Source organism: Bubalus kerabau, chromosome 8 (assembly GCF_029407905.1).
Source record: "Bubalus kerabau isolate K-KA32 ecotype Philippines breed swamp buffalo chromosome 8, PCC_UOA_SB_1v2, whole genome shotgun sequence".
NCBI classification, from domain to species: Eukaryota; Metazoa; Chordata; class Mammalia; order Artiodactyla; family Bovidae; genus Bubalus; species Bubalus kerabau.
In genome coordinates this window covers 69,946,059-69,958,899 of record NC_073631.1, presented here as the reverse complement: position 1 = coordinate 69,958,899, position 12,841 = coordinate 69,946,059, and the positions used below count along the sequence as shown (strand labels likewise).

The 12,841-nt window shown below is 42.9% G+C and overlaps 1 protein-coding gene across 1 annotated transcript in view; it reads left to right on the top strand.

The window, feature by feature from the left end:
* The window catches only part of CHN2 (chimerin 2), a 338,827-nt gene that overhangs the window by 275,920 nt on the left and 50,066 nt on the right, over nt 1-12,841 (top strand). The gene's annotated exons all lie outside the window — the stretch shown is intronic.

The following is a 12,841-nucleotide window of genomic DNA, read 5'->3' as shown; positions in this document are numbered from 1 at the left end:
ATGCTGTCTAGGTTGCTCATAGCTTTTCTTCCAAGGAGTAAGTGTATTTTAATTTCATAGCTGCAGCCATCATCTGCACTGATTTTGGAGCCCAAAACTCTAAAGTCTCTCACTGTTTCCATTGTTTCCCCATCTATTTGCCATGAAGTGGTGGAACCAGATGCCATGATCTTAGTTTTCTGAATGTTGAGTATTCACTTTCCTCTTTCACTTTCAAGAAGCTCTTTAGTTCTTTGCTTTCTCCCATAAGTGTGGTATCATCTGCATATCTGAGGTTATTGATATTTCTCCCGGCAATCTTGATTCCAGCTTGTGCTTCATCCAGCCTGGCATTTCTTATGATGTACTCTGCATATAAGTTAAATAAGCAGGGTAACAATATACAGCCTTGACGTACTCCTTTCCTGATTTGGAATCCATCTGTTGTTCCATGTCTAGTTCTAACTGTTGCTTCTTGACCTGATTACAGATTTCTCAGGAGGCAGGTGAGGTGGTCTGGTATTCCCATCTCTTGATGAATTCTCCACAGTTGTCTGTGATCCACACAGTCAAAAGCTTTGGCATAGTCAATAAAGCAGAAGTAGATGTTTCTCTGGAACTCTCTTGTTTTTTCGATGATCCAACGGATGTTGGCAATTTGATCTCTGGTTCCCCTACCTTTTCTTAATTGAGCTTGAACATCTGGAAGTTCACAGTTCACATACTGTTGAAGCCTGGCTTAGGGAATTTTGAGCATTACTTTCTAGCATGAAAGATGAGTGCCATTGTGTGGTAGTTTGAGTATTCTTTGGCATTGCCGTTCTTTGGGATTGGAATGAAAACTGACCTTTTCCAGTCCTGTGGCCACTGCTGAGTTTTCCAAATTTGGTGGCATATTGAGTGCAGCACTTTCACAGCATCATCTTTGAGGATTTGAAATAGCTCAAATGGAATTCTATCACCTCCACTAGCTTTATTCATAGTGATGCTCTTAAGGCCCACTTGACTTTGCATTCCAGGATGTCTGGCTCTAGGTGAGTGATCAAACCATCATGATTACCTGGGTCGTGAAGATTTTTTTTTAGTATAGCTCTTCTGTGTATTCTTGCCACCTCTTCTTAATATCTACTGCTTCTGTTAGGTCCATAACATATCTGTCCTTTATTGTGCCCATCTTTGCATGAAAAGTTCCCTTGGTATCTCTAATTTTCTTGAAGAGATCGCTAGTCTTTCCCATTCTATTGTTTTCCTCTATTTCTTTGCACTGATCACTGGGGAAGGCTTTCTTATCTCTCCTTGCTATTCTTTGGAACTCTGCATTCAAATGGGTATATCTTTCCTTTCCTCCTTTGCCTTTCACTTCTCTTCTTTTCATAGCTGTTTGTAAGGCCTCCTCAAACAACCATTTTGCCTTTTTGCATTTCTTTTTTTGGGAGATAGTCTTGATCCCTGTCTCCTGTACAATGTCACAAACGTCTGTCCATAGTTCATCAGGCACTCTATCAGATCTAATCCCTTGTTCCTATTTCTCATTTCCACTGTATAATCATAAGGGATTTGATTTAGGTCATACCTGAATGGTCTAGTGGTTTTCCCTACCTTCTTCAATTTAAGTCTGAATTTGGCAATAAGGAGTTCATGATCTGAGCCACAGTCAGCCCTGGTCTTATTTTTGCTGACTGTATAGAGCTTCTCCATCTTTGGCTGCAAAGAATATAATCAATCTGATTTCAGTATTGACCATCTGGTGATGTCCATGTGTACAGTCTTCTCTTGTGTCATTGGAAGAGGGTTCTATGACCAGTGCATTTTCTTGGCAAAACTCTATTAGTCTTTGCCCTGCTTCATTCTGTACTCCTAGGCCAGATTTGCCTGTTACTCCAGATATTTCTTCACTACATACTTTTGCATTCCAGTCCCCTATAATGAAAAGGACATCTATTTTGGGTGTTAGTTCTAGGAGGTCTTGTAGATCTTCATAGAACCAATCAACTTCAGCTTCTTCAGCATTATTGGTTGGGGCATAGACTTGGATTACTGTGATATTGAATGGTTTGCCTTGGAAATGAACAGAGATCATTCTTTCATTTTTGAGATTGCATCCAAGTACTGTATTTCAGACTCTTTTGTTGACTATAATGGCTATTCCATTTCTTCTAAGGGATTCTTGCCCACAGTAGTAAATATAATGGCTCTACATGGCATGGCTCTTAGTTTCATTGAGTTAGACAAGGCTGTGGTCCATGTGATCAGATTGGTTAGTTTTCTGTGATTGTGGTTTTCAGTCTGTCTGCCCTTTGATAGAGAAGATAAGAGGCTTATGCAAGCTTCCTGATGGAAGAGACTGACGGAGGGGGAAACTGGTCAGATGGGCAGGGCCATGGTCAGTAAATCTTTAATCCAATTTTCTGTTGAAGGGTGGGGCTGTTCCCTCCCTGTTATTTGACCTGAGGCCAAACTATAGTGGAAGTAGTGAAGATAATTGAGACCTCCTTTAAAAGGTCCCATGCAAGCACTGCTACACTCAGTGCCTCCAACCCTGCAGCAGGCCACCGCCAACCCATGCCTCTGCCAGAGACTCCTGGACACTCACGGACAAGTCTGGGTCAGTCTCATGTGGGGTCACTGCTCCTTTCTCCTGGGTCCTGGTGCACACAAGGTTCTGTTTGTGCCCTCCAAGAGTCTGTTTCTCCAGTCCTGTATAAGTTCTGGTGGCTCTATGGTGGGTTAATGGTGATCTCCTCCAAGAGGGCTTATGCCATACCCAGGTCTACTGCACCCAGAGCCCCTGTTCCTGTGGCAGTCCACTGCTGAGCCACACCTCCTCAACACAGTTGATATCCAAACACAGTTCTGTCTCAGGCTTTGTGGGGGTCTCTGGGTCCTGGTGCACACAAAGTTTCTGTGGTGGGTATGGGGTTTGATTCTAAATGAGATTTTGCCCCTCCTACCATCTTGCTGGGGCTTCTCCTTTGCCAAGGTCAATAGAAGCTCCAATTTCTTCCTTCATTCTGTTTGTTTCTTTATAAATTCATATCCTAAAACACACCCCTCTTACCTTTGTTCCTCCTGATATCACCAAGATATTTCAGGAGGCAAACCTACTTTTGCAGCATTTACACATCTTCAATGTGTAAATGTGGGCTTCACTTGTGGCCCAGCTGATCCACCTGTAATGTGGGAGACTTGGGTTTGATCTCTGGGTTGGGAAGATCCCCTGGAGAAGGGAAAGGCTACTCACTCCAGTCTGGCCTGGAGAATTTCATGGACTGTATAGTCCATGCGGTCACAAAGAGTCAGACACAACTGAGTGACTTTCACCCACTCCCTCAGTGTGTAAATATAAACCCTGTGTGTTCCACTATATGCCTCAACTACCATCTGTGGCCAATATACTTAAACTTTATGCTTAGCTCTCTATTGAATCTGCTTGAATTTAAATGACCATGTGGTTTTTAATTGTGGCAGGTCAGAAAAGATTTTTCTTCTCCATATCACGTCAAGTAAAGGCAATCTTAGTTAAACTCAATTGTCAACACCTTCCTAAGATTAGGCCTTACTTTGAAAGCATCACCTGCATAACCGTTAAAGGTAATTTTGTCATTAAATTATGTATGCATACATGCATATAAAATGACGCCAGGCATGGATCTGAGCAATTTACAACTCACAACTTAAATTGTACATTTAATCATCTGCAAAGAGCTACTGTTATTATATCCACACTTCACATTTGACGGAAAGAGGCGCAGTGGTTAAGTAACTTGGCATGAGGTTGCCCAGCTGGGAGGTGTTGAAGCAGGATTTGAACACAAACAACTTAGCTCCAGAGACTTATTCTGAATAAGGAATTCTTGGCAGACAAAAAATCTTCTCCATTTCTAGAGTTTGATTGCCATTTCTATGACCAAGGGGTTTGTAAGCACAAAGCATTTTCAACTGAAATAGCACAAGGCCAGTTACTGTGTTAGTTTCTTACACAACGTTTTAGGAGATGACTAGAAACCTTTGTTGTTGATAGAAATTAAAGACAGTACCATGTTTCATTTTTGTAATTAGAAGACTGAAGTGAAAAAAATTAAACTAGAAAACATTTTAATTATTTAAAATAGAAGCTCCTTGTTCCCAAATCGTTACTGAAATATTATAAAAACTAAAGTCTCATAGGTATATTATACATGTTAGGATGTAATTTTCTGGGTTTGAGTAAGTTTATTTAGAGAAAAATCTGTGTCATACAAGCTTGACATCTATTCCTTCTTTTAACTCCTGACTTTTACAAACAATAATATTTATGATATAAACTATTTTTATTTGAAAAATTTATTTCTTTTGGCTCAAGAGAGATTTCTCTTGGCTCTTCAGAGGTTTAACCTAAATCATGTTTTTACAGAAATAGTATTCTGTCTTGCATCTTGGAAAGATTTTGATTTATATCAAGAGATGCCTGCTGTATGGCACAGGGATCAAACCTGGGGTTCTGTGATAACCTAGAGGGGTGAGATGGGGTGGGAGGTGGGAGGGAGGGTCAAGAGGGAGGGGAAATGTGTATTCCTATAGCTGATTCATGTTGATATATGGCAGAAACCAATGCAATATTGTAAAGCAGTTATCCTCCAATTAAAAATAAATAAATTTTCCAAAGGAAAATTTCCATGCCATAAAATGGAAGGTATTAAGCCCCACAGAAGGCACATCCTTTCTTAATGCCTGCTAGAATAAGAGTTTTCTTTTCTAATAACATTACTTAACCACTTGTTTTGCACGTCTGAGTTTCTTTAAATATATTATAGTTGTGAGGTCCAGACCACAGAAAACTCTAATATTTTAGATTTGATTTCTAGTTATGTTTAAAACTTACCTAATTTTCCCTTTAAGGTAAAGGCCTCCTAGTACAAAACAAAACTGATGCAGACTGAGGGAAGAAAAGGTTTTTGTTTCTCTGTGGAAAGCATTTCCTTTTTTTTTTTTTTAATTTATTCCAATTATAAAGGTAATTAATTCAAGAAATTCTGAAAGATACAGAAAATATAGTCGTGGGGCTGTTTGCTTACAGTGATTTCCTATGCATTGGAATTTTAAAATGTATTTGTAAGCATAGTACATTTGTAATTTTGTGTGCTGCTTTATTCATGTAGTATCTTAGAATCATGTTGCTGTGCACTCCTTACAAATATCATTTTTGATTGTTGCATGAGCCTCATATTTAGTTATTTCCTAAGGTTAGGACATACACAATACATTCCAATTTAATATGAGAAATAATGCTTTCATGAATGTCTTTTGTATTTAGGATCATTTTCTTAAGATAGATTCTTAGAAATTGAATTGCAGAATCGTAAAACATATTAAAGAGAAGACTCTTGAGAGTCACTTGGACTGCAAGAAGATAAATCCAGTCAATGAAATCATTCTTGAATATTCATTGGAAGGATTGATGCTGAAGCTGAAGCTCCAATACTTTGGCCACCTGATGCGAAGAGCCGACTCATTGGAAAAGACCCTGATGGTGGGCAAAATTGAAGGCAGGAGGAGAGGATGAGATGGTTGGATGGCATCACAGACTCGATGGACATGAGTCTGAGCAAATTCAGGGAGATAGTGAGGGACAGGGAAGCTTGGCGTGCTGCAGTCTGTGGGGTCATGAAGAGCTGGACACAAGTTAGCAACTGAAAAATAACAACAGTATGACCGATAGAAGGAACTGATCCTGTGTTTAAATCCCACATGTTAGTTCTGCAAGCTTGAGCAGTGAAAGCCCTCTTACCTTCAGTTTCCTCATCTATAAAATGCAGGTAATAGTGTGTGTCACACAGCTGTCATGCAGATTAAATGAGTAATGTGCCTGGTGCAATGTGTGTCCAATAATTGTGAGGGTTATATTTTCCTATTTAGTTGCTGATGTGAATATATCTGTTAAGTTTTAAGCAGCAGTGAGCATGCGCACAGAAGCATGGCTTCACAAAAGAACATTATGAGTTCAAAGAATGGTCCTGGGTTCTGGGCCCTGAACAGATATGGAAGAGTGGGAAGTGGCAGGTGGAAGGTCAGGGTCATGGGTCACATCAAAGGTGCTTTTCAGTTCTCAACAGCTGTTACATTCACTACACAGAGGTGGACGACCCTCCCCCACCCAAAATTTGGCTTGATGTAGAGACCGATGGTTGGAGAAGGAAATGGCAACCCACTCCAGTATTCTTGCCTGGAGAATCCAAGGGACAGAGGAGCCTGTGGGCTGCTGTCTATGGGGTCGCGCAGAGTCAGACACAACTGAAGCAACTTAGCAGCAGCAGCAGCAGCAGCAGAGACCAATGGTACCACATGCCCATCCAAGAGAATATGAAGTTTTTTACTCATACAAAGTAAGGCTTTCTGGGGAGAGCAAGTCTGAAAATGGCCTGAGAGAGCTGGGAGGCTTAGGGGTTTATGGTCCTTGGGGTGGGGCTGGAGGAGGTAGCCCCACCCACGGAGGCTCCTGTGGTTTTGAATCCCCACTGGCACGAGGCCTTCTGACTGACAGTCAAATCCCCAAATTGGAGTCAGAATCTTCATTGCACAGGCTGTGGTTTTATGATGGAAAAGGGAATCTCAGTGGCTTTCTTCCCTTCTTAAAAGAAAAAGCATTCCCTCTGGACCCCACCTCTCCTGGCCCCTTTGGTCAGCTCCCCCTTGCTCCCCAGTTCTCCAGTCCTGGCTCAACAACAATCTCTGGTCCCAATACTCTCCTCTTCCTTTTCTGTCTAAAGTATCTGCAGTCAGGTCTCCCCCACCACTCCCCAGAAACAGCTGTTGTCAAGGGGATCACTTGCTTGCCTAAAAGCTACTGAATCCTTGGTCCTTCCTCGGTCCCCATCACAACTGACCTGTCAGGGGCACTGGCCTCAGCTGGTCATCTTTTCCTGGGCTTTCAGGACATCAAATTTGCCTCCTCTTTCTCTTTGCCTAGTTCTGTCTCAATTTCCTGACCTCATAATTATTCGGGTAGCCCAGGGCTCAGTCATGGGGCCTCTGCTGTCCTCTGTCTCCACTTGCACTCTTGCTGTAAATCCATCTGATTACAATAACTCTCAGGGTGTGTCTCTTGCACCCACCTCTCCCTGGAACCCAGGTCTATATGTCCAGCCACCTACTCAGAGTTCCTACACCCCACACCAAGTTCTGCCCTTCCCCTGCACTCTACCTCTTTCATAGTCTTCCTCTCTCATAATGAAAGCTTCATCTGTAGTTGCTCAGGGCTTGAACTGTGCCATTGTCCTGGAGCTCTTCTGTTACTGACCAGGGTTCTTGGCCTCCTTCATCAACAGAAACTGATCAGAGGGCAGACAGGAAATTCAGGCAAGGCTTTATTGGGGGCCCTGCTGTGGCAGAGGGGAGTGAGAAGCTTTAGCAGGTTGCCTTGCTGGGTTGCTCCCTGGGGCAAGGGGGCAAGCTGGTCTTTTGTATGGGGTGAGGGTAGGGGTGTGTCCAGAGGAGTGGCTTGGGTGGCTTGCCCATGCCTTTGGTGGCGCTGTGTGCGGGCGGCATGCACAGTGCCCTGCTTTTGCTCCTGGCTCTTCAGAAGTGGCAGTTGGGCTTTTGGCCGTTGTTGTATCTCGTTGTCCATAATTTGCCCCCAGTGCACACGCATGCAGTTATTTTAGCCCCTTACAGTTCCTCTCTGTTTTCTTTGCTCAAGGAGACATTTGTCCAGGTGCAAGCACTACAGCCGAGGGTCCCACTGTCTCACTTCCTCTTTCTTCTCTCTCACCTCGCATCCAACCTGTCAGCTGGTCCTGAGGGCTCCACCTTGAAACCATGTCCAGAAACCTGCCCCCACCCCACCACCACCCCTGTTCCCAGCCTGGACCGAACCACTGTCTTCTCTTTACCTGAATTTCCATAATAGCCTCAAACCGGCCTTCCTACCTCCACCCTTGCCCTCCTAAGTCCTCCACACAACAGTCAGAGTGATGCTTTTTAAAGGTAATTCAGGTCATACCACACATCTGTTCAGAGCCCTGCAGTGACTGTTCATGCCACTCAGAGTCAAAGCAGAAGTCTTTCCTCTCTCCCGCCAGGCCCTCACTTCTCATGCATGCTACTCTAGCCACTCTTGATGTTTGCTGTTTCCTAAACCCACCCTTGCTCCTGTCTCGGGGCCTTTACATTTGCTGTCCCCTCCGCCTGCAGCTCCTCCAGGTATCAGCGTGGCTCACCCGTCACCTCCTCCCAGGCTTTGCCCAAGTGCCACCTTCTCAGCAAAGCCTCCCCTGGCCATCCTGTTTTAAATGGCATCCTCACTCCCCATCACTCTCTGTCCTGTAGTTTCTTTGTGACACTTACCACTTTCTTGAATAATATCTAATGTATCTGTGAGTTGGGTTATTGTCTGGTCTCTAAGTGCAGGGATTTTTGTCGGTTGTTCACTGCTGTTTTCCACTGACCTAACACAGTGCCTGATATATGATTGATACTTCGTAAATATTTGCTGAAGGAAGAAAGGGAGGGAGGAAGAAAGAATGAGGGAGGAAAGGAGGGAATGAAGGGAGGGGGGAAGAAAGGAAGGAAAAAACTATATTTGAAACACATGATAGAATACGTTTATTGGGTTAAAACACAGCTAAGATCAAACTGGATGTGGTCATTTCACACTGAACTGCCCTCTGCAATATGCACATGTACACACTAGGATGACACAGTCTCTTCCCAGAGCTGGCCAGTGGCTGGTAGAAGTGTCTGCACCATCACACATGCCCTGACATTCCACTCAGGAAGGGGCTCCAGGGCTGTATTCTTGGCATAAGGCTGGTCTTCCCAACATACAGATAGGAGGTTCAGCTGCAGAATTCGAAAACCCCATCCACCTCTCGCACAGGAGGCCAGAACTCAGTTTAGATTCACATCTGGAATGTTCAAGCATCCGTATTTCAGAACTTCTGAGTTGGTAAATATCCCCAGGAACTGTATTGTGCAGGATCCGCGGCACAGCTGGAATGGCCCTGGGGACTCTTGTGTGTGGGTGATTGCTCACTGTGAAAAGCACAGTAGGGGATTTGAGATCTTGTGTGTGTGTGAAATTTTGAAAAAATGTTTAATAGGTGTCTCTGTCATTTATAATATGGGACAGTTTGCATGCAGAAAACAGCTGGTTAATTTGGTTTTTCCCTTTCGGTAAAGATGCACCCTCATCCAAATGCTGACCAGAGGACCTGGTAGAAAAGCAGCCTGAGGCTCTGTCTGGCCCATTCTGCCCTGCAAACTGCCAGCCTGCAGTAGGGCCATGAGCCTTGTTAAGTTGCTTCAGTCATGTCCGACGCTGTGCGACCCTATAGACAGCAGTATAGCAAGAAAGTGCAATTCTGCAAACAGACAGCCTCTGGCTGAGATTTCTCAGGCTCAACTGAGTGAGCAACAGTGCCAGGGAGGGGGAAAGAGAGAAATACATTTGGGTTCTACTCTACTGTTGAGTGCCATAGCCAGAAACTGAGCATCTCTGACTTCTGTAATAAAATCCCTAAGTCAGTCATTTCGGATACCTACCTCCTTGGCGGGAGGTGGGAAGGTGCAAAGGAAGGAAACAACACAGAAAAGGACATTATAAACAGTGCTGCGATGAACATTGGGGTACAGGTGTCTCTTTCCCTTCTGGTTTCCTCAGTGTGTATGCCCAGCAGTGGGATTGCTGGATCATAAGGCAGTTCTATTTCGAGTTTTTTAAGGAATCTCCACACTGTTCTCCATAGTGGCTGGACTAGTTTGCATTCCCACCAACAGTGTAAGAGGGTTCCCTTTTCTCCACACCCTCTCCAGCATTTATTGCTTGTAGACTTTTGGATCGCAGCCATTCTGACTGGCGTGAAATGGTACCTCATAGTGGTTTTGATTTGCATTTCTCTGATAATGAGTGATGTTGAGCATCTTTTCATGTGTTTGTTAGCCATCTGTATGTCTCCTTTGGAGAAATGTCTATTTAGTTCTTTGGCCCATTTTTTGATTGGGTCATTTATTTTTCTGGAATTGAGCTGTATGAGTTGCTTGTATATTTTTGAGATTAGTTGTTTGTCAGTTGCTTCATTTGCTATTATTTTCTCCCATTCTGAAGGCTGCCTTTTCACCTTGCTAATAGTTTCCTTTGTTGTGCAGAAGCTTTTAAGGTTAATTAGGTCCCATTTGTTTATTTTTGCTTTTATTTCCAATATTCTGGGAGGTGGGTCATAGAGGATCCTGCTGTGATGTATGTCAGAAAGTGTTTTGCCTATGTTCTCCTCTAGGAGTTTTATAGTTTCTAGTCTTACATTTAGATCTTTAATCCATTTTGACTTTATTTTTGTGTATGGTGTTAGAAAATGCTCTAGTTTCATTCTTTTACAAGTGATTGACCAGTTTTCCCAGCACCACTTGTTAAAGAGATTGTCTTTAATCCATTGTATATTCTTGCCTCCTTTGTCAAAGATAAGGTTGTCCATATGTGCGCAGATGAATGGATAAGAAAGCTATGGTACGTATACATAATGGAGTGTTACTCAGCCATTAAAAAGAATACATTTGAATCAGTTCTAATGAAGTGGATGAAACTGGAGCCTATTATACAGAGTGAAGTAAGCCAGAAAGAAAAACACCAATACAGTATACTAACACATATATATGGAATTTAGAAAGATGGTAACAATAACCCTGTATACGAGACAGCAAAAGACACTGATGTATAGAACAGTCATGGACTCTGTGGGAGAGGGAGAGGGTGGGAAGATTTGGGAGAATGGCATTGAAACTTGTATAATATCATGTATGAAATGAGTCGCCAGTCCAGGTTCGATGCACGATACTGGATGCTTGGGGCTGGTGCACTGGGACGACCCAGAGGGATGGTATGGGGAAGGAGGAGGGAGGAGGGTTCAGGATGGGGAACACGTGTATACCTATGGCGGATTCATTTCTATATTTGGCAAAACCAATACAGTATTGTAAAGTTTAAAAATAAAATAAAATTTAAAATATATATATATAAAAGAGAGAAAAAAGGACATTAAATACTGAATAAGAGAAAAGGGTCACATACAACCAAAAGGAAAATAGCTGGAGATGTAATAGTCGCTTCTCCCTTAAAACTTTCATTCCCTGTTTTGGGTCTGAGTTTTATAAAAGGTCACCTAAAGTGTTGCAAGGCAGTTTTAGCAATGTGATCCCACAAATGCTCCGGTCTCTCAAAAATAACCCTGCTGTCTTCTCTGAAACTCAGCGTTTGAGAACTGTGACTCCCAGTTTTAAAGTTCTAGCATAAGAAAATGGGTTATTACTCTCTGACATAAACCTCTTTGTTTTTTCCTCTTTCAAAAACTGTGCACAAAAACAAAACACCAACAGCTACACGTGGAAATGTGTGAAACGCTTAACACAACCTGGAAGGTCTTTCTCTGTAACAGGGAGTGTCTTTTGCATCTACATCTAAGCAGACTGTGAGAAACAGCATTGGTGAGCCAAGATTGTTGACATCAACCTCAATAAAACAGGTAGAGAAACAACGTGGGAAGGACAGCAGTGTTAACGTTGCACAATCAGTGAACCCCCAGGAGCATCAGATTATTTATGTGCTTCCAAACAAGGTGGTTTTGGTCCATTTTGGAGACCCCACAGTCCTTCAGTTTGGGATGAACACTGTTGTGGATGAAGGAGATGAATTGTAGGACAGGCAGCAGTCCTCTGGCCTTTTTGGGTCTCTTGAATTGAGTGGCCATCTGTTCCTGGAGAACAATTGGAGCAGCAGCTGGGCATGTTGTGCCATCAAAGGCCCAGGACACAGCAGGTTTGGAGGTCACCAGGAGTTTTAGGAATCAGCCAGGTCAGCCCTTGATACCTGATGCTTTGATAGATTTCAATAAAGCCAGGATTATTCCACTTTAAAATGAGCATTTGGCTGGAAAGATGGCAGGGTCCCACCCTGGTCTCTCTCATTTCTTTTGCTGTCATGGGAATGAGTTTGCAGTTTAGTCATATCTTTTTGTTGTCTTTCTCCTCTTTCAGGACTGAAAACAAGCAAAGAATATAACAAACACTGACAGGCAGTTCTTAGGTAAAGCAACAGAGATTGGGCAGTGTGGGGATATGTTCAGAGTTCATAGGATGTAGCAGGCTGGGCTTAGGAGTGTTGATAAACAAGCTATCCCTTGGGTTGTTGTTGCTGAGTTGCTAAGTCATGTCTGACTTTTTGGGACCCTACAAACCGTAGCACGCCAGGCTTACCTGTCCTTCACTACCTCCCAGAGTTTGCTCAAACTCATGCCTGTTGAGTCAGTGATACCACCCAACCATCTCATCCTCTGTTGTCCCTTTCTCTTGCCCTCTATCTTTCCCAGCATCAGGTCTTTTCCAGTGAGTCAACTCTTTGCGTCAGGTGGCCAAAGAACTGAAGCTTCAGCTTCAGCGTCAGTCCTTTCAGTGAATATTTAGGGTTGAGTTCCTTTAGGATTGACTGGTTTGATCTGGTTTTATCATTCAGCAATTTGGGCTTTTTAACTCAGTATTTGTAGTGTTTTCACTTGCAATCAGAAATGCGAACCAGATGTAGGACGCCAGAGGAAAGACCACACTGAGAAGCTCTTAGCCCCTTGATCATCTGTCCTCTCTTAAGCATTCTCTCTCTCTCTCTCACACACACACACACGGGTGTGTATTTTAAATACTGAAATAATAAGTAGTAAGCATACATTTAATAAACCAGTATCCAGCCATTAAAAATATGTATGTGACCCAGAGAGAGTGAAAAAAAGGAAAAAACAGATTTCTTACCAACCTTCTGGGCTGAATGAATGACTGCAGCATTTTGCTGGGTGTCTTTGTATCTAGGCTGACTTTAATATTTTGTAACTTTAGGGAAATAACGTGC